The sequence below is a fragment of the Ptychodera flava genome, chromosome 10 (genome assembly GCF_041260155.1).
Source record: "Ptychodera flava strain L36383 chromosome 10, AS_Pfla_20210202, whole genome shotgun sequence".
NCBI lineage: Eukaryota > Metazoa > Hemichordata > Enteropneusta > Ptychoderidae > Ptychodera > Ptychodera flava.
In genome coordinates, this window is record NC_091937.1 from 12276435 (window position 1) to 12300023 (window position 23589).

The 23589-nt window shown below is 37.4% G+C and overlaps 1 protein-coding gene across 1 annotated transcript in view; it reads left to right on the forward strand.

Moving 5' to 3' along the window:
- Positions 1-4404: 4404 nt before the first annotated feature.
- Positions 4405-23589, forward strand: part of LOC139142020 (monocarboxylate transporter 10-like) — a 35222-nt gene continuing 16037 nt past the window's right edge. Inside the window, exons 1-2 of the mRNA XM_070711806.1 lie at positions 4405-4655; positions 5750-6134. The gene's annotated coding sequence lies outside the window, so the exon portion shown is untranslated. The remainder of the gene's footprint in view (positions 4656-5749; positions 6135-23589) is intronic.

Consider the following 23589-nt stretch of genomic DNA (forward strand, 5'->3'; position numbering starts at 1 on the left):
CGTAACACGTCATTAATCTTTAAAGATGTTTTGACTGTTCTAATACAGTAAATGCGTCAACTCTTTCACCGTGACTGCTTACATGACAGTACGCACAAAATGGCCAGTCATGATGACGTCACCCACAGACTTGTGTGCCCAATACCTCTGACCCTCAGGCCGACATAATAGCATTTTTATGCAAAGTGTATTCATGTACGTGCTTTTGTCTGCAAGGCCCAGCATAAAGACTTATTGTCGGTGCTCATGGGGAGAACAATTTGATTACGGGGAAATTGGTACGGCAGCAAATCCTTTTTTTGCATTACCACTTTTTTCAACAGGAGTTTTTTTCTCCTGCATGTGCTGACATCCCCTAAAAATTCACATCTTCAACCCTAGAAATCAAACAATTCTCCCCTTATATAGCACACTGTGTTCTCTGCTTCTTTCCTTTGGGTTGAATAGCGATCAATATTGCTTGTAAGAAGGGATAGAAGATCCGCAAGCATGAAAATACCTGTTAATCTTCACCGTTTGACTGAGCATGGGAAATCAATGGCTTAAACGATTGATTTCTTGTGACGAGCGCTGGTTCCTTTACAATGCACTAACGTACCTCATGATAATCTCTTGATGTCGATTTATTTGACACTACTGAAAGCATGCTTCAGTGAACTCCGCTTTCAGACTGAATGCCCGTCATTGGGAAAACAATAAACAAATAAACATACAACTGATGAATCAATGAATAATGAAAAATAAATAGGCAAATATAAATAAATAAAAGAAAAAATAATGAAACAAATACGAACCAAATTGTAATAAATGATATAAACAAATTTTAGACTTCAGATGTACATATTTTCTAAATACAAAGCACGAAAACTTATTTGCATGTCACCGTTATTTGAGCGTCTCGACTTTATTGGAATAAATGTAGAATTAATATCTGCACTTGTTAAGTATTTTCTTGATTCACCTCCAGATGTTTAATGTTGCAATGACGTCATCATTCAAACTATTCATCTATCGCAGACCACATCTATTTACATTTAATAGCTGGGGCGTTTCCAGCAAACTCTGGCGTCAGTATCGTGCAGCGAGTAGTTTGCCCTCTCACCTTCTGTCCTTTTCTCGCTTGGCGGTGGACATTACGTGCAACTCACCTCTTGAAGCTAGGCGAGAGGCGAGAAAGAAAAAAAGAAGTGAATTTGTCGACGCCCGAGTGATTTTAAAATTCAAACATCCACCAAAGTGATACATCATGCAACGTCTAGATCTTGTTGCACCGTAAATGTGCATTATGATATGAAATTTTATACGCCATTAGGATGGCTGTATACGTGCATGCATGAATATTGGACCCGGGAGAGACAATTGAGTGAGTTTTGTGTACCGTATTGAAAATGTACCTCCGAAGATGCATGGGCGATGGACACACAGTGGACGTTTAATAATTACGTCCATCGTTTCTCCAGCACTATGACCGGAAAAAGTATATTTTTACTTGGGTTATGCTAGAATAGTGTAAATGACCGGTCTACGATGCCAAGCACTCACTAGGCGCACCTTACACCAATGGAAACCTCGGCTACGCTTTATATCTTCTGAGAATACAAATATTTCTTTGGGTTGGCACTCCTCGGAATCCACATTCGTTTTCAACCTTCACATAAATTCTACGTTTCATTACAATAAATGTTTTATCATGTAGATTCACACCCATACTTTTACATTGAAATGACCCTCCACAGCTGATTCCTAATGACGTCACAGTTCAATAATTAATAATTGCTAAAAATATTTGTCCCAAGTTTTTGACGAAAAAAGTCGGTAATTGCTCTAAAAGAATTTTCAAATATCTTTATTTAACTACCATGTGAATACTAAAACTACTAAAAATCAAAGGACGCGATAACGCAGACGGGCGCACCGAGGCAAAATTTATCCGAATTTCTATCGGCGTCGACTGATATCGATACTGTATTTTGTGATGAGTCCTATTTGAATGGGCGTACCAACTAGAGTTCAGAGACGATGGAATTAGCTTCCTGACCTACGTGTTAAATACCAGGTACAAAGTGACCAGGTACAAAGTGAGCATTGAAAGGCTACTACTATAATGTAGTAGAATTGTCATGGTGAGAGACCTGGCGCAGTACTCTGTGATTCAGAGAGACAAATGTCGCCCGCTTGTTGCCAGCCACTTTCCCATAGTATTACGTTTATAAAGTTACGTTTCAACTTTTCCAACAAACCACTCTCCGATAGTAGATTTATATCGTCTATAAGCTGAGATACCATTATGAATGTGTAATAGTTACTTCATTTTACGAACTCCAGCTCCTCTCCAGAAATCGTTCGACGAGCGTAGCCCCCGCAGGCGTTTCGATTGTCGAGTCGCGAAGCCTCCGTGATATACAACAGGGGAGCTTATAAATTGCTTGTATCATTAGGGGCTTCGCGAATCGACGATCGACAATGGATCGAAACGCAGCGTGGTAGCCCCCAGCTCCCCTCCCCCCGTGTACTTTCAGCTTCAGGAAATATACCAGTTGGGCAACGTTACGTTGACTCGCACTTTTCACGCACCAGCCATGCTTCCTTGCATGCTTCCTTCACGCGTCACGTGGCCCTCTCCGGGTCAGAGTCAACCATTCCACATTATTATTCTACTGGGGTTCAATAGTTTACACAAACCACGGTCCCTCCTCAAAACCATGGAGCTAGAAACGGAACTTTCCGTTTCTCCATACGCATTACGTTTCTCCATGCACAAACTAACACAAGATGGCAATCATCACAATTTTGGGAGGTGTGGAAGCGATATCTCTTTATAATTTCGAATAAAAGGACGTCAGTGTGCCCAGCTTCTAGACTAGAGTGAGGTTCACTACGACCATAGACCCTCATTTATAGGGTCTATGCTACGACACACACGTCCATAGACACAGAAAAGTTCCGATAACACAGCAGACGCTTTATTTGAGTTGTACGCAATGATTTCACCACAATTTAGAACTTTGTCATAAACGCGGTCCTTTGTGGAGGGACCGTTCATAGATTAAGTTAAGGTGACCCTTAAACTTGAACTTCAAAGTTATTCTTAAATGCGCCATACTGTATTTTTCTTTTCGCTCGGTTCATTGGATCTCACAAAGTTACACCTTTTGTTCTGATTGTTGCACCACAGACAGTATCGAAAGACACACGATGAGTTCAAGGTGACGAATAAGGCCACAGTAAATAAATCCTTTGTTTTGCGTCTGCGCGCTTTAGACTTTCGAGTTTTTCAGGAAAACTCCAAAACTTTTCTTGCAAAAGTTTTCAGTTGTCGATGTTATTCTATCGCAAAACCAAGCTGTGACTGTTACATTGCAAGACAAATCCTTACAGTGGTCACATTACAACCATGCAACCATGTCTAAACGGATATTGTATCGTCCAGAAGCAGATAGTTGCAGGAATGAATGAAATATGTTGCATGAAAAAACTGTCAATTAATGGCATACTGCAATTTATTGTATCATATTTTTCGTGTTTTAACCGCTTACCCATCTACTTGTAGGAATTTGAGTTAACATAAAACACAGCATTAACTTACTGTGGCCTAGTCTATTATATTTCAGCCGTAAAACTACCGCGATGGTGTCGCAATCACAGCGGATTTTAAGCTGACATCATCACGATTGTGGAGTGTTCCCGCCATCAGCGATAACCTGTGACGTGTGAGCAACGAATACCAAAAATGAATGTGACCTAACACGGCTGGCTGCTCTATGCACGGTTGGTTTTAGACAATTTAAACGTAGCTATCCAGTATTTGTGTAAATTAACTTTATTTCAGTTAATATTCAAACAAAAAATACTCTAAAAGAACGACTTTCAACAATGCAAAATGCGAGACTGAAAATTTTGCCTTAAAAGCTCCCCCCCCCCCCGTATACGACAAAAGCTTGTCAAAACATATAATAGCCTGAGGTTTTCAGACACATTCAATCTTCAAATTATTGGTGATTGTTGAGATGAAACAACGCCATATTAAAAAGATAGTATTCATAGTATGGTATTAGGCCTATCTGCAATCGGTGTTTACCGAACTCAATGTGATTTTTGTTAGACTAGCCCGCGGTATCGTTTGTTGGAACTGTGGAATTACTGAAACCGTAGAGAATACCCGCTCTTTGGTATGCTATTGTTGTCAACCTACCATGTATTTTAACAAGGCGCTAGGCGTGTTGTTGCAAAACTGGACAGTCCGACTGGCTATGTTATGTTGCTCACTTTGCTGAACGGTCACCCTGGCCCTTTTTGTCGTGACGTCTAAGTATACACTTTTGTTCGCAATACAACAGACATCACGCATGCCTAGACGTCTACTGAAAATAGTTCTAATATACCTCAGCGCTCTCTACATATAACAGTGTCGTTTAGGGTCGTGCGGTAAAACGACACAGAGAGTGCCGTGCGGTAAAACTCTGAATATAAGCTGCGCCCTATAATGCGTCATAGGTCTTTTGCAATTCTATGCATAAGCTACGTACTGACTGGCTCCACCGTGACAGGAGTTTATAAACCGCCCTGGCTGTACTTTCAAAATATAATATCACTATCAAATTACTTGTCCGTCATCTTCACCATCGTCAGTTGGTTTTCTGATATTGGATATACAGGTAAATATTCGTATTATTACATTTTTAAATTCTTTGCCGAGTGCGCGCGGGGTATTGGCATCGTTAACGTAGATTACGGCTCTGAGCTGACAAGAGCGATTTCCTTCCACGCACGGTTTTGACACAGTCACAGAACTCCCAACAGCGTAACCAGGAAAATCGCTCACATAACTTTTGACATTTTAAGTTTACCATTTACAGTTAACTTTCCAGATATCCTATTACCACGCGAGGCTCAAATGTTGACTGTAGTTACGTGGATGATGAAATAAGTTAACGTACTGAAACACGCCGAAGTACCGGTAACGGCGACGGTTGGCACGCCGTGGCTTCGGGGACATAAATCGACACATTTCCTCGTAGACATCGTATACCTGTTATACCTAATTTTCGAAGCATGTCCGCAACTCAGACCATTTTCCTGAACACCCCGACAGTGTTCGGCCGACCAGTAAATCTGCCCAACAAAATATATCACTCTGTCCTGATCAGGTTTGTGTCCATGTCCTAACACGTGACTTACACAGTGCGAGACTCCCTAAGTATGTAATCATTCTCAGTGTAATTCGAATGCATCCATGGATACGCCGCATGCTGTCGGTAGAACGTTTTTCCAGTCTGGATTGTTGAATTTCCAAAGCGTGCGCCCTCTCTATTTTTTGATATTGAGATTTAATAAAAGTGCTTGAGTTTGATTTAAAATGACTGACGCGAGCGATTGCCTTCTCTCATCCAAAGTCTCTCCACATTCTGTGTCTCGTCTCAACTATATAGCTAGTATTGACAATATTTGACCGTAGACTGCCATAAAAATGACGAAGGTACGACGCGGCTAACACTTTTTTCGTGAAGCTATTTCAGCTTTCTGTTTTCGGAAACACTGCACTCGATTTCTGCATTCTTTATGCTTGTTTAGCCGTCTGCTCAATATCAGCGGCTCCTTTTGTGCTTGAAATTTGGCGGGCATTTCCAAGGTCTATCGTGATTGCATCATAGCGGTTGCCACCCCAATCAGCTGTCAATGGCTTTGTTATTCAAATAAACCACACGTATACTTTGCTTCCCGTTCTCATGATCGCTTTGTTCCATGACAGGCACTCCACGGGAACTGAACTGACAAGACAAGGCGACGTAGACAGATTTTTTTTTCTCCAAGATTTTGTTTACCGACGTCAATGTCGGCCATGCATTTTGAACATTCGAGTCGTGAGTGTCTCAACTGTTATTAAAAGAAGATGGGAAAATTTGAGAAACACACGGACGAGATTGTTCCGGACTCGCCGGCGACGGAGCGTCGTATCACCGGTCTTCGCCCAACTCACGACCCGCCCGAAGGTGGATGGGGCTGGGTCGTGTGTGTTGCTTCGTTCTGGACGAACGGTACTGTGTTTGGAGTCCTGAATTCATTCGGAGTTCTTCTCGTCGCGATGCTACAAGACCCTACCCTGAAGTCATCGGGGGTTGATGCATTCAAAACCGGTGAGTTGTACACTTCGCATTTTCAATGAATTTCTCGCCATTTTGAGAAAACAACGCCGTCAAGTGCCCGAAGAAAATCGACGTTTTTTTGTTTACCGATATTCTTCCCCTACCACTTCTAGCAAGGCGAAGAATCGGTATAAATATAGCGGCAAAGCGTTTCCACACAAATTTTACTTTAATCGCCGACGTGTGGACGTCTGAGTACACCGATGCGGTGTTTGCTTGTGATCAGCTGTGCCGTTGTCTATACGTATGTAGGCCTATACACTATACCGGCGTTCTGGCACTGCAATCAGCTGGTCGCTGGTTATGCAACAAGGAACGGAAAGGGGGAACCCCGTCGTTAATGTTGACCTTAACGTTTACTCAGATCAGATAAACCTAAAGATAATCTATTGTAAGTAGATACTTCTATATCGGTAAACCGAATTTCGGTGTCGGGCGTAGCGGCGTGTGTTCCACGCGGCCTGGCCTTGAACGCTCATTGCATCGTAGAGTCAGTGCATAAATATAAATCGAGGTTCAACATTGTTATAATCACTTTCTCTCCATGAATCTCTTTGATGAAGAGATAATAGATGTTACGTAAGGACCTGCAGGCGTCATTTTCAGGTGAAAACCGATGTAATTATTTTGCCGTCGCTGGTGACGTCAAAATCAATCCCATTCACACCTTTTTTGTCCTGATTTGATTGCCTGCGCAAGCTTGTTGAACCCTGATCTAGAAAGTTTCACTGTTTTCAATCAGGCAAAGTTGCTGAATGTTATCCTTTTTGTTCTCAAAAACAAACTTACACAAATCACAAAAAAAGCAAACCCAAAAACACACGTCGAAACCAACTAATATTACGATCTTTACTTTCAATCAAAAGTGACAACTGCTTCATGAAAGCGTTTCACTTGTTTTCGTCAGTAGTAGTGTGTCTTTCAATAGCGCCAACGCTTTTCAAATCAAAATTACAGTGCATGTGTATGGACATCTCAATCTTGTCTAGGCATGGAGGTTAAACACATTAATGGTATACCGGTAGTGTAATACAGACACCTTTTTAAACACCGGCACAGATAATTTGCTACCAGTAACCTTTTCTGTGTATTGTATATGCTGATGAACAGTAGGCGACGTCAAAGCGTAGATCTCGCAGCATGAAGCAGCTGTAAAGTTGCCAGCGTGCGCAAACAGGTCTGCAATGTGTCCTCAGAGGTTAGCGTCCTTTTTCCTGCAAGAGTACTTGAGCATTGGGGTTGGGCGACAGTATTGATTTTGCGACTTTTTTGTACAGCCAGCACAACGCTTTTTGCGAGAACAATGGGTTTGATATAGTATTCCATCGTAGACGGTTGAAGCGAGATTATTTACTGTCTATAATTCCACAATGATTGACCCTGGACAGAATACAAAAAATCTTTTTGACTGAAAGTCCAGTTGATTTCCTGCCATGAAATAGACCATACCACTGGAACTAGGCAAGATGTGAGAGTGACTGTCAAATACACTGCATGGTAATTTAATTGACGATCAATCTGGGTGTAGGTCAGTATGACCTCTGTGAATTTGGCCAAACAGCCTGAATGGTTCTGGTGGCCGTAACAAATGACCATTGTCACAGTGCAAATGAGACAAAGACCTTGACCAGAAAAGAGTGGTGAAAAGGATTGCCTTTGACCATAGAGTCTTTCCCTCCCACTGTCTATGCTTTGACCTAGTATGGGCATACATGCCAGCGGATGTTCAACTCTCACACACCTACTCAATGCTTCAAGTTAAAACCATTTTTAAGGGCTGACCTACCCATATATATATGTATGTATGTATGTATGTATGTATATATATATTATATATATATATATATATATATATATATATATATATATATATATATATATATATATATATATATATATATATATATATATATGCATGCACATATATGAAAAGATTGATAGAACTGGATTTTGTAAGTTTCTAAAGTTGGTGTTACAAGCAACATTTCGCTTGAGATATATATATATATATATATATATATATATATATATATATATATATATATATACACACACACAAATATATATATATATATATATATATATATATATATATAATATATATATTAAGCAAAACGTTGCTATATATATGTGTATATATGTGTATATATATATCAGATTCTGATTTCAATAATGGATTTTATACACAATTTCACACACTTTAGATTAGAACAATCAGAAATTATTTCTTGGTCATTTAAATGAAAATACAAAATTAAGCTTTGCATTCAAATATGGCCCTGAGGGCAGCTGTTACAGAAACATCATGGCAATGCATTGTATGTATATTGATTTGAGTGGAAAGTTATGACAGTTCAAAAACAAAGCAAGTACACATAATCTACATGGTTCTGATATTTTTAGGTTGATGGTTTTGGGCCCATTGTCAGTGGCAGGCTGTTTATAATCTGTTAGCATGGCATTCCTTTTCAAACTAAAAACAGGATTGGTAAACTTTTAACTTTTGTGGTTGTTTGTTATGGAAAGTGTAAAATAATATTGCTGATGTTATATTGGTAATAGAGTCCACACTCATAGACCATTGCACTGCATGAACACATATGTATATGTCACAGCACTTTGTTCATGATTTGTTTCCCCCCACATTTGAGGAATTCAGGATGACAGAATTGAGTCCGAGTGATGCGTTGGATGCTGTCCACTCCATCAACACGCAGTGCGTACACACAGATTTACTATGATGAGATAATTAGTGCTTGATCGAGTTACATCAACAGATTTTCACTTCATGAAATGTCAAGTCAGTAGCATGATCTCTGCTCTTTCTGTAAAACTGATATGAGTAGCAAGCTAATGCTATGTCTTGGTGAGATTTCTCAAGAGGGGCTGTGTAACATTTTACGAGTCACCTTGTGTACTGATACCTTAATCATTAAAAAGCATTTCCAGGCTACTCACAGCACTGATACACCAAAGTTCAAGACCTTTTTCCAAAGCAACCTGACAGACGATTTATTAGTACCGAGCACGTCACAGCTAATGAATAAAGCATTTCTCTCCGTGCTTGCTTGCAAAATATTTAATTATTAGCCAATTCCAGTATTCTTTTTTGAGCAAGCGTACTTTAAATTTATATTAAATAAAATAAAACTCAATAAACTTAAAAATATAAGGACTTTCTTTGTAAGTATACTGTAAAGATTAAACATGTATAGATTTGTGCTGGCTATTGTAATGATATGCAACAAATCATGTTTCAGTTATTTGAAGTATGTGACATTATCAACTTGCATTTTTAAGCTCATAATACTGCTTGTGTAACTTTTAAATTAGTCAATGCCACCGGCTACAAACAAAGTGCCAAACAGCAGCTATTATCTGGTACAGGCATTTGCAATATTCCAGTCTGTGTTGATTAACCCTTTGAGTGCCAAAGTCAATTTTTGCCATCTTTATAAAGTGTAACCCAGACAATTTTTTAAGATTTTTTCCAAACTTTTGATCAACAACTGTAGCCAATGAAATGTAATGTCCATTTGGTCCAAATTGCCAAAAAAATTACAAAAAATTCACAAACAATTGGTAAAATTTTGCACAAGAATTTTGGTGGGCAAATTTACAGCTCTCAAAGGGTTAATAATTGCTTCTGTGAAAATTTCATGTGAAGTTGTATGTGACTAACTTGAGAGACATAGAATATTTTACACAGATGACAAAAAAGTTTTAAATTATTTGATGTTGATAATTAAAACAAGGCACAAATCTGATGGTCTGCTGAGAGCAGTGAATGTCACATGACCATTCAGATGTCTGTGAAGAAGCTGAAAAGGTCATAGTTCAAGTGTTTCTGTAGTGGCATATCCAAAATATGTCGGAATGTTTCAACTCATTGTATGGCTTCGGTCTGGCCTTGAGTACAGCCACAATTACAACAGGGTCATCTTAGGGTCAGATGAATCTGTTGCAATTTAGACCACAACGACGTGTGCGTGCTAAGCTGCATGCACATCACACCTGGGTGGGTTGACCACGGGTCTACGGCCGCAAGAATGAAACAATACTGACTGAAGGACAACGTGTTACATTATATTTCATCAGCTGTTTGCATAAGAAGATTATCAACGCATTCCTGCCATTACGATTTAAGTTTGATTTATTTCTGTCGAGCCGGCACTGAGTCAAAGTAATCACATCCCTGAATTCTGCACCATAAATTCCAAAGATATTTCAGCCACACCAACAGGTTTTGATGTTAAGATTTAATTCGAAAGGGAGATTTACAGATTTTAGTTTCTGGAAATGTCACCCAAATTTCAGCATCTAAAACAGTGTGAATTTATTTGCAAAGGGTCGATGAAATACAATTCCGCAAAATTTACGGTTGAACTGAAAAAACACTTTTACAAGGATTTTTTGTGAAAACGTGACGGGATGAGACAGAAGACAAAAAAGAAAGATTTGAAGGCCTGGCAAAGGTTGAAGGAATATTAAATAGCATCGGAGGAAGCCAGAGTGATGTAGCGATAAGAATGGTTGAGGATATAATGTATGGCCTAGAGGAAATAAGACAATGGGTACTTTATCTTAGAAGCTAAAAATTTGAAAAACAGGATGCAATTTTAGTTGTTTTGCCCATATGATACTGCTCATAAAAATAGATATTTCATTTTATTGTTGCCATGGAAGTCCAAATATCTGCCTTTCTGACCGGTACTTGATGTCAATAATCTATTGGATGAACATCTGCTCATTTCACTTCATTTGCATACAATATAATATTCAGATTTTTCTGGTGCCACTGAATTCAATAAAACATATATGAATAAATTAAGAGTCTGTAAAGATCACTCTGTATTTGTATTTTTAGATGCTATTATCAATTTTGTAATTTATCTTGTAACACCCACCTGGGCTAACATGTGTGTAAACTAAACTACAGTGTTGTGAAGGCCCAAGGGTGTGGGTAATTTTTGGTAACCAATGCACTTAATTTGGATTCTGTTGCTACCTCTGGTTTTTCTGCCAATTTTAATACACATCTTCTTATAAGTATTTGTCTAACCATTCGTTTTATTGTATTTCAATACTCATCCTTTTTTATAACTTCCTGGCACAATGATTTATCGTCAGTACCATTCCAGTTTTGAAAAGCCTGAAACCTTTGTGACTCAAAATCGAACTTTGAAGATGTTTCCACCTGTTCACCCCCGATTCCATGTAAAGAGGCCCACTCTCACCATTGATGACAATGAGTTTGGGCCAAACCATGGTGGTGAAGGGGTTAAGACAATTTTGTTATTATACAAATGGAATTCATATCAACCAACTTCTTTCTTTGACAACAAAAATCTTGATAGTATTGATGTGGAAAATTGTCAGCGTTCTGATTCAAGGTCAAAGGTTAAAATGATTACTTCCAACAAGAACATCTGATATCGTAGTCAACTGATAGAGTGAGATCTTTAAGCTGCATAATTGTTTGTCTTTAATCATGCGCTTTGAGAGAATACAAGTAAACAAGCCGATCAGAATGTCTTAGATCCATTTTTACAAGGGGTTATTGGACCATGTCAAAATATTCAACATCACGCCTCTGAGTGCTAAACCTGCCGGCATGCAAATTTTTCTGATTTGCTTTTACGATGATAAACAAAATGCAGTAAATGTACTTTTAATGTGGTATACATGGAAAGCATATTCCCAGGGACGGTGGTTTTTTTTTTTGGTACATTTGTTCATGCTATGGGAGAGAAGAGGGCTGTAAGTTGATTTGTTCATTGTGGAATAGCAAACTCTGTCCATCCATTGCATTTGTACATGTATGTATTTACAGGTCCTTAACTGCAGCGCCTTTTAGCCGGCAACATCACTTCAGATGCATTAATTTATCATTGGTTATTATGACTGTATATTGACTTGTAAAATAATAATAATGCATACTTGATGGTGCCAGTTACTACTACATCAAACTCTAAACCTCTTGACTATCAAATTTCCTACAAACTCAAGGCAAACGTTTTCTTGAGATGAATGTTAGTGTCTTATATCAAGTATGCAGTGAAATTACGTAGAGTGATCGTAGGGTCAATTTTCCATTAATTTTAAAGATGATTACTGTTTTGCCAACTGTCTAAAATATTGATGGTTTTGTGGATAATTTAGTAATATTCCTTGCCAAAATGTATGAAATATTGCAATTTTTGCAATGTACAAGACACTCTGAGCTTGCTACTATGAACAAACAGATACCCCTAGGGCATGATACATTAGTTCATTCATGGATTACCCTGCAGTCCCAGATTTGAAATATTACACTATAAATTTTGAACCATTCCATGGCTGCTACCGTAGTATACAAACATTAAATCAATCATCAACGTTCACCTTGGTACTTTGGATGATGTACGGCATCAATGCGAACTTTGTATCTGCTTGAGTGATTCAAAAACAGACCCATGCTTGTGCCTAAGTGTCCTTTATCTTGCTAGGCACTTCAATGGCATTAATCAGCTGTGTTCTCAAAAACAGCTCTCCAATCCACAGTCATTCTGCAATAAAGAATACAAGAATTCAATTAATAGAAAAATTCTATTATCCTGCTAGAATACCGGAAAAAAGCACCTACCTGAAAATAATAAAAAGTTAACCCCATTGTGGAATTGTTAAAGGTTCAGATTAATGAGAAGTTAAAATAAATGTACCGTTTTATAATTGAATCGCAGATTGCATGTGTTTTCATTATACGATGAATAATCACGTTTTGCAGTGGGATGACTTGTGACGAAGGACATTTTCATAAAAAAGGGGCTTGGTAAAAGATTGGCATTGCTTATGCTTCACCTGTTTCAAGGAGGTCAAAATATGAACAGTTGTAGACTAAGTGTAACATATACCACTTGTGTGCAATGTTATTTAGAGTTTAGGTGTAATATTTTCTAAAAGATGTCTATATCTTCCCCTGAAATAAAAAAGGTTAGATAAACTTACAAATGAAAAACTAGCTGCTGTCATACTACAATTAACATGGTAGGCAGTGCCATCATTGTGGTAGTCGCTCATTATCTTATCAAAACTGTCACACGTTTGCTACTTTTATATCAAAACATACTTGAACATCTATTTTTAACACAGAAATTATGATTGATGCAATTGTAAAACAATAAAAATGCTATATTTATGGAATAAATTGCAGAGTGAACTGTTAACCCAAATATAAATGCTCTTTGTTTATGTTTGTCCCATCGACTGTGTCAAAATGTGTGATTGTTCATATCTGGCTACAATCATGGGTGCAAAAGTACTTCAACCTATTCGCCCCAATTCCCTGTAAACAGGTCCAACATCACCATTCATAACAATGGGTTTGGGCCAAACCATGGTGGTGAAAGGGTTAAAAAGGCAAAATGTGTCAAATCTTATCAAATGTAATATGTACATCTTGTGACCTGGCTAATACTTTCGTTGACTTAACATCATTTGATTGTTTCATAGCAACTCATATCAAGAAACATGTAACATGTAATTCATTGACGCACAACATTGTAGTATATATGTTTATGGAAAGTGTGTAAAATAGATTTTGTTTTAAGAAGCATTTCTTAATGATAATATCTCATTACCAATGTTGCATATTCATGAACCTCACATCACATTGTGCAATATATGAAATTTTGACCTGGTAAAAACTTGATATCAATACCTTGTATACTCATTCCACTTTTTTTATAAACTCTTTCCTCTATTTTAAGATTTCAAAATTATTTCTTTGCATTGATTGACACCTGTTATCTTGCATATTCATATAACTGAGTTCATTTTTGCCAACGTAAAAAGGACTGTGGTAGAAATATTTAAGTTTTAGGGACAGTAGAGCACTGGCTACATACTTCGTGAAGATTGTCGGCATAATTTTGAGAAACAGGTCAGAAAATTGTGTCAAAGAGTGGCTTCTGTAGCAGAATGAAAAGATTTTCGGTATCATTGACCCGAAGGTACGATGTCATATATAAAGTACAGAGTCATAAAAAAGTTTTTTTCTTTTGTAAAGTTTCTTTTTTACGAGTTCATGAATTGGAGGATTCCTAAAAGCTTTATTAACCATTGTTTGTAAAATTAATGACTTTTTTCTTTTAAAAGTCAACCTTGCATGGATCGTCATGGTCATCCATTACACACGTTTCACTGCCAGCCCTTGCTCTATATTTGCATATTTGCATTGTTTCAAAATACCCATGAATGACACCAATTGTCATAAAACAAAGCAACGCCACAAAACTAAAGAAAACACTTTTGCCTTCAGTAAGTGACGGATAGTGTAAGTGCCCTCCCATCAGATTGTAGGTCACTTTGAAAGAGCCTTGTATTTTCATTTACATACAATGGTTGGTAACGCCACCCATAGGCATGAATAGGCGGATGTGTATGTCTCCAGTAAACAACTTCACTATGACAGCTTCAATTGCCATCCCTCACTGTCAATCATAACCTTACTTTCAGCTTCATGCTGTTAGGACGAGTGACGTTAGTTTATTGTACTTCAGCATGTCAACAAGGGCTTTCACGATGCAAAGCTGATGACGTCTGCTCAAAGTTTCATTGTCATTTCAAATAATGGATGAAAGTTTCAGGCGAATCTACGCCACCATGCTTTCCTCTGCCAAAATCATACCAGCAGACTTAAAATGCAAACAATTTTGCACCAATGAGTTTGAACACATCGAACAAACATTAGATTGTTCATCAAATAGACAGAATATGAAAATATTCCCCTGAGTTGTTCACAATGTCTTGTCAGTTTGCTGAGCACATTATCAATCAATTCAACTATGCAAGTCTAAATCTTTAAAAACAACGCTGATAAAATAATTATCTGTGGTATTTTTCTTTTCCTACTACTTTTTACTTAATTTTCAAATTGAAATGATAAAAAAATTCATGGCAAATATTCTTTTATAGTCACAATAATTTTGGGAACATTGTTATTTATTATATATCCACAGGATATTCAAAGTAAAACTTTGTGAAAGTATGACGCATTTTCAGGTAAAATAAAGATTTATTGTGATTGGTAAGAAACATAGTGAGTTTGAAATGGAGTACGTTTGAAGGAAGGGTGTGGACAATGTAGTGGGGTATATAATACTTGTACAGTGTATCACAGTAACTGCTGTGTTATACAATGATCAAGAAGATAGGGGGTCTTCATTACAAAGATGCATAGGACAATGTGTACAGGATGTGAACAAAAAGATTAACAAAATTTTATCAACCATTATAAAAATATAACACAGACATTTTTTTTCATAACCAGCCAATTTATTTTCGGATTTTTCCAAAATGTGAAAAAAATATGAAAAACAATGAAAAGTTGTTCCTTTGATCCAAAATTATCAAAGAATTACAGAAAAATTCATTAAAATTGAAAAAAATGTGGCATTAAATTTAGGTGGGACAGTTACAACACTAAAAGGGTTCAATGACATTAAGGTGGTCTTTACATCACATTTATTGTATTCTCACACCATGCTTTTAAAATATTCCATTCCTTGTTGTCAATCTCCGCAGGTTAGCTACTTCTATCCGGGAGAATGAACTTTGGAAAATATAAAATATATAATGAAAAGTGACCTTGCACATGTTTGTATTGTCATGATTAGGTAATAAATACACTGTGAGGTAACAGTTTTAATGAAGAGACACGAGGGCCTGCATGGAAAAATATTAATTTAAGGTAGTACGCCCCGTGAAAGTAAAGACTTAAACTTTTGCTCAAACTTTCCTCAAGGAATCTTTCAACCATTCTCTTTCAAATTTTGGTGCCCGAGAAACAAATTACTCAATATTTACCGATATTTGAAATTCAAAATGGCTGCAATCCCTGGGTTTAGCTCTATCAAGAAATATAAAATTTTTGATTTTTCAGATAAACTACGACAGTGAAAATTTTCTTACATCCAGTGCTTAAAAGGTATACAGTCACCTGCAATCTACATATGACCATATATGGTCAAAGGGGTGCTCCTTGGTATTCAAAATGCCCATGTACGGGCGCTGTGCCACCCGCTTAAAATCTATGATTGGTTAGATTTTCTCTTTCTATGGTAACTGTGGCAAAATTGGAACAGGTGACAGTATACCTTTAAAATGAGCACCCACAAATGGTAGATTAGGAAAGAATTTTAAAAGATTGAAATTCCAAATACATCTGTCTTTGAGGCGCATTCTGACTTAGGGTAAAAATATTTGTAATTGACTGGTAAAAATCTTAGAGGTTTGAAGACTGCCTATTGCAGAAAAATACCGTCATAAAATAAGTGACAACGAGAACTGGCTTCACTATACTCAGGATAATTATCAATGATAAGTATCTAATATAGCTGAAAAGGGATTTCTTTTGAACTCAATAAAATAATGACTGACTAGGATATGAAAATGTCCTGTGAATAAATAAGCCAAAATATAATGTTAGCGTAAAAAGCAAACTTCCACATCTATGTGGATTTACCACCGTCATGTGATGTGCAAACTAATATGTATGCTAATTTCGTTGGACATTAAATGCAATTGGGCAAATAATATAAAGCTGAATATTGCAAGTTGTTCAGTGTGCTGTGAAAGGTCAGTGAAAAAAACAGCTGACTAAGCATTTCTACAGTGCTGTCACTGTGTGACACTCATTACTGCAAGGACGAAGAAATGAACATGATCACATGACCCATGAAATTAGATCAGCTGTTCAGAAAAACAACTGCATTTCATGTGACATGTTTGGAAAAGAATAGCTGATTTGACAATGCTAATATGCTGATTTTTGTATACATAATATTTTTGACTGCAGCTTAAATTTGAATCTCTTCTGATAGTACGCTCAGTTTTGTGATATGATATACATTTCTACAGCTGGTTGAATTGTAATCTAGCCACAAGAATTCATATTGTGTGACAAGCTCTCTAGTCTCTGTTTAAATTAATGTGACAACAACTCAGGCATTGAAAGCTCTTGTACATTTTTTATCTCCTCGACAGTTAACATGTCTCACTGTAGTACTTTAAGTACTGTCACATGGTCTTGAACACGATGTGATCTATTTTTAGAAATCACCTGATGTTCAAATCAAGGTCTTAATTCAACCATTAACCTGGGAAGACGTCGGTAAGGCACTGTAATCAGACACACCCACTGACACTCCCCCAACATGGCATCGTATCTGGGATATGTGAGAATTCAGGCAGTATCTGGGATATGTGAGAATTTAGGCATTTATCATAGAGTCACCTTCCTTTGATATTTAAAACGCATACATCAATGGAAAGCTATTATAGTTGATTCCATTTTGACGGTTTTTTGACGTCCTTTTTATTTTCTGTAATCATAAGCTTATCTGTGAATGTGCTAATTTTTATTCCCTTACAAGTGACAGGTGCACAACAAACACAGGCAAGCCATGCAAACTGCAGATTACAAGAAAGTTCCCTTTTACCTTTGTCAGTGCAAACAAGGTAATGCAATTTTGAAAAGAGAATGAAAAATGACATTTTAATCATAAATGATCTTCTAGCCATTATTTTCACTGCATGATGAATATGTGTGATTTGACAAGCTCGCTTTCATATAGTACCCTGTTAATAAGATTAATTGGATTTGTTCCGGAAAGGAAACAATGAAATTGTTTGTCATGCTAAAACATATTTCAGCAATAAAGCACACCCAGTGATGGTATTCCATGAGGTTTGACCAGTTCATGACATACACTGTATGCATGAGGATATGTCATGAGCTCTGGCTTAACTGCTAGTGCTATATCGCGAGTATAGCACGGCCATTTTCATATCTTGACAAATCAGATCGCTGTATTTGTATGATATATTGAAGCAATAAACCACATCTACCGATGGTATGCCACAAGGTTTTGAGCAGTTCACAACATATATACATGAGCGATAGCAGAATGTGAACTGCTCAAAAACTTGACCTCATTGTATACCCATTGCTAAGGTATTCTTCATCAAATATTTGTCCAACCCTATTGTTTTCTATGGGAAAGCATGACCTATACATTGGGAAATAGGGGTCAAAGGGTACTTTTATACACAAAGATTTACAGTCATTGATGAATTGCCATGGATATTTAAATGGACAATATCTGCAACTTTTGATAATATTTTCAGAGTTTTTGGTCAGAAAGACAAGTATATAGTTTTCCCGATTCTTCTCCAAAAGTACGTAAACATACAATAAATTATCTTTGCAAACACAATACACTGCGTATAATATATTATTGTTGGAAAATGAATTCTTGAACATCTTCAGTTATCAATAACAGTAAAGGACACTAGGCACCATAAGACTTTGTTGGAAAGCACAGGCAGCAAGACGCGGTTTGTGACAGTAGAACAGGAAACTGAATTTTAAAAACAGAACAAGACTGCTGAAATATTCATCAAAAATTACAGCCAACAGGAGATATAATCACCCATTAACGCAAAGAAATGACATGGCGATAAAGGTTTGGCTGAAATCCAGGGGTGATATGGCACATCCCAGTGTTGTCACTACCTTTCCCCTGAGGCCACTCGCAGATTTGAGTGGCCTTTTTTTATCAAATTGCTTTTCAGACAGTTCACTTTAGATGAGGACAAATTGAAAACAGCTAAACTTTGAGCGAATGGAATCATTTACCCTATAGTCATATTCCCTAGCATTCACTCGGATTCTTGAATTTTCAAATCTGTGGATCAGATCCTTACGTTTAGAAATGGGAATGACAAGGAACGGGAATGAGATTTGAGTGAAAAGTTGTTTGACAGAGATACAAACAGGGTTGCAATCACTAAACTTGTTTATAGCCAGACAATCAATGGTACAATTGCTGTGCATATGTGTGAATCCTGTAAACACAATACATATACCAGCATACAAAGTTGTTTGAACATTGTATGGGGACTTTCCACGACGAACCTTTCACCACCCCTGTGATGTGTTTATGTGTTATATACACCTCTGAGTTTATTCATCACTGTTCATGAAAGCAGGCTGACGTTGGACACAACAAAGACTAACCTGGGTAGTCTCCGACTGGGGTCATTGCCCTTGTATTTCAAGATAAAGTAAACAACAATTGAACCAGCCGGGCGGTCAAAGAACCTGAAACCTTAGCTGGTATTATATCTCTCTTCTAGCCTTGATAGACTAGAAGTATCAAATTACTGAAAATCATATGAACAGTACTTTATACTGCTTAAGCTCTTCACCCTAATACCCTGTAAACAGGTCCACAATCACCATTGATAACGATGGGCTTGGGCCAAACCATGGTGGTGAAAGGGTGAAATTTAAAAGCTTCTGATTAACAAACCCTTCTCTTCAGAGAAAAAGGACTCAAAATAAGTATTTATGAGTTTTGACTGATGAATGGAGAGCAATTAGGAAGGTTGCTGGAGCACAGAAATGCTGACTTGATCATGCAATGTAAAAGACTAAGTATAATAAAACCAATGAAAATACAAACAAGTTCAGAAATCCACAAACAAACAAATCAGGGCCTATGAAATGTAGCTTCAAGGTCAGAGTTGAAAAGTGATTGGAACAAATATGTGGTTATTGGGTAATATTGTCAAAAATCAACGATGCCAAATACTAATTATTTCAAGTGATGACAAGAGTACATCTTGACGTGGCCTGCACCGATGAAAGGGTCCTGTCACACCTTGACAATTTAGCCAGCATATGCCAACATATCAAAATTCCTCTTAAATGCTTGCTTGCTGAACTATTAAAATGATGTTATTTTCAATTTTGGGCGTATACATAGCATAAGTTTCGTACGTTGGCATACGCTGGCTAAATAGTCAAAGTGTGACAGTGCCATAACCATCATACAAGTGGGTCATGTTTTATAAAGTTCGATTTCCTGTCAACCTGCGACTTCCTTTTGTCCTTGGCACGCATTTCCAGTGGCCATTGTTATAAGGGTCTCTGTGCTGGAAGTTACGGAAGTTGGTGATTCAATGTCTGCTGCTTGCCTTGGCTGACCCTTGACACAAAGGTCATTGCCCCCTTCTTAGGTCACAGAGTTATTGTTCTGAATGACTGTCATTCATATCATGTATCCAGGCAATATTTAAAATCACTTTACCATGAATTTGAGTGAGATACATGAGAGAATAATATCCCAAAAAATGTGTAATTTGAGCAGCATGAGTGCATGTATCTATTATTGCTTTGATGGAGAAAAAAATGCATGTCACTTAATGTGTTAAAATATTTTGTCACATTTGGCATGGATGGGAAATGAGTTGAAGTATTAACCCTTTTAGAGCCAAAGTCAGTTTTTGTTGCCATTATAAAATATACCCCAGTCAATTTTTTTTCAAAATTTTTGCCAAAATTTTGGTAAGAAACAGTAGCCAATGAAATGTGATGTCTACTTGGTCAAAATTATGAAAAATCTGACAGAAAGTTTCATGAAACTCGTAAAATTTTGCACTAAAATTTTGGTGGGAAAATTACAGCACTCAAAGGGTTAAATTAATCCTTAACATGCTTAATTCTTTGTATATCGAGTAATGCCATTAATGAAGTTTTCAATGTACTTTTGGAAAAATAATACAAAAATCAACATAATATATTCAGGATTATATTCTAAATTTATCATAACTGTTGACTGAAAACATATTATAATCAATACAGTTCTATTTTTGCAATTCACACAGCAGTGATTTTGGTTCTGTAATTCTATGACATGTCAGTATGTGATCTGAAAGCCAATGCTGTTGATAATTCATTGCAATGACTGATGGTGTCAAGTCATTCCTGCAGGCAGACTATCACTTGATGACTTCCTTATCGGTTTGCACATCACCCTAACTCCCAAACCAGTGACTGGAATTCTTGATTAAGTTTAATTAGTTGAGTTTCTACGCTCCAGACCCTAACAGATTAATTCTCAGATGCATCTTCTATTCTTTACTTACATTTTTCATGAAAAATTTGCTGGGAATTCCCTCACAATATTTCCCACCTTCGTAATCTAAATTTATCACAGAATGCACTGATTTATTCAGCCTGAGAGAACTACAGGTTTTCATGAGAATTTTTGTCAGCAATTGTGCCATATTTTGATACTGAGGATGAACTTGTCTCGTTGAAAAGCGCAAGGCAGGAAAACTAATCACATACATTGCACAACTTTATCAGATGTTTGGCTACAGTCATCACAGTAGTGGAATGTATCAAATTGCAATAACACTGTATTACTGGTATTACAATATATGTTTGTGATATTTTAAAGATGTCATGTGTGTACTAGAGTAGATGTGATGTGCCCTTAGCAGCATCACTGTACGGTACACTTTGTAACAGTTTACAAATCTCCAAGAGTCAGCATTGAGAGACTCTCTCAAATGATCAAAAGCCTGAAGGTGTTATTATACAATGTAAGGTGTGGTCTTGTTCATATATCCACAGATGTACACACAGATGTTTACATCGTTTGGTATAGAATTTACAGCTGTCCACTCCCATATTTCAATTTAACAAGTCATCGTTGATGACACAGTCCCCGCTTGTCGATTTTGTTATAATCTTTGTGTCTAGGTAGCTGTGGTCTAGGTCGCTGTTGAATGACATTGATGCAACAGGTACATCAGGCCTGTGACTTGCATAATAAAGTAATCTGAGGAACGTTCAATAAATGACTCATCTCTGCCGGTAATGACCACTCAAGGAACTTTTGATTACATCACACATAACGATGCCCTTACTGCCTCCAGTGTCATGATGGCACATACTATACACATGGTTTGGTGGAATTTTAGAAATGGTATGGGATCGGGTATGTTGTTGTAATCAGCCATTTCGGATCATATAATGAAACAAATTAATGTGCACAAGAATGCAGCCATAGTATTTTATCGTATCATGTTTGAACAAAATCAGTCCATCGAGGGACAGTGACCTATGTTTATGTTTCAAAGACATAAAAAAATCACACCAAAATTTAATCAAATGGCTGTGTATTGACCATATGGATCATAGCACAAAATTAATAGACATGCATATGTATGCCTACTTTATCTTTGTACCAGTCTCAACAACATTGTTTAAAGAATATTTGCATATGATTAAGCCTCAAAGACATGAGAATCCAAAAATGACCATCTGACAGCGATATTGGAAAAAAATGACAATCTGGCAGCCATATTGGAACATGTCACGAAGTAAATTGACATGTATATGTATGCCATAGTGCTTGATCTTTGTGCCAAGTTTGGACAAAATGGGTGTAATGACCTTTGAATTACGATTCAAGACACGCAAAATTCCAACAAAATGGCAGTTCTGCAGCCATATTGGATCCTATCGCAAGCTTAATTGATACATGCATATATGTACCGGTATGTCATTGTGCTTTGCCTTTGTGCCAAGTTTGAACCAAATCGGTTCAAGGATGTTTGAGTTATGATTCAAAGACATGAAAAAATCGCAAAAAAATGGCCGCCTGTCAGCCATATTGGATCATATCACGAAGTAAATTGGTGTTCATATGAAGGACATAATGTTTCGCTTTTGTGCCAAATTTGAACAGAATCAGTTCAAGGATGGCTGAGTTATGGTTCAAAGACATGAAAAATCGCAACAAAATGGCCGCCTCACGCCCATATTGGATCGTATCGCAATATAATTCGACATACATATGTAGGACATAGTGTTATGCCTTTGTGTCAAGTTTGAACAGAATCGTTTTAAGGATCTTTGAGTTATGGTTCAAAGACACGAAAAATCGCAAACAAAATGGCCGCCTCGTGGCCATATTGGATTGTATCACAAAATAATTTGACATGCATATGTAGGCCATAGTGTTATACCTTTGTGGCAAGTTTGAACAGAATCTGTTCAAGGATGTCTGAGTTATGGTCCAAAGACATGAAAAATCGCAACAAAATGGCCGCCACGCGCCCATATTGAAACATATCGCAAAATAATTTGACATGGATATGAAAGCCATAGTGTTATGCCTTTGTGCCAAGTTTGAGCAGAATGTGCTCAAGGATGTCTGAGTTATGGTCCAAAGACATGAAAAATCGCAACAAAATGGCCGCCACGCGCCCATATTGAAACATATCGCGAAATAATTTGACATGGATATTAAAACCATAATGTTATGCCTTTGTGCCAAGTTTGAGCAGAATGTGCTCAAGGATGTCTGAGTTATGGTCTAAAGACATGAAAAATCGCAATAAAATGGCCACCTCGCGCCCACATTGGATCGTATCACAAAATAAATCAACGTGCATCTGTAGGTCATAGTGCTATGCCTTTGTGCCAAGTTTGAACAAATTAGTTTAGCAGTGTCTGAGAAACTGTTGATGACCGACGGACGGACGGACGGACGGACGGACAGACGGACGGACACACGGACGGGACCCAATCTATAAGTCCCCGCCG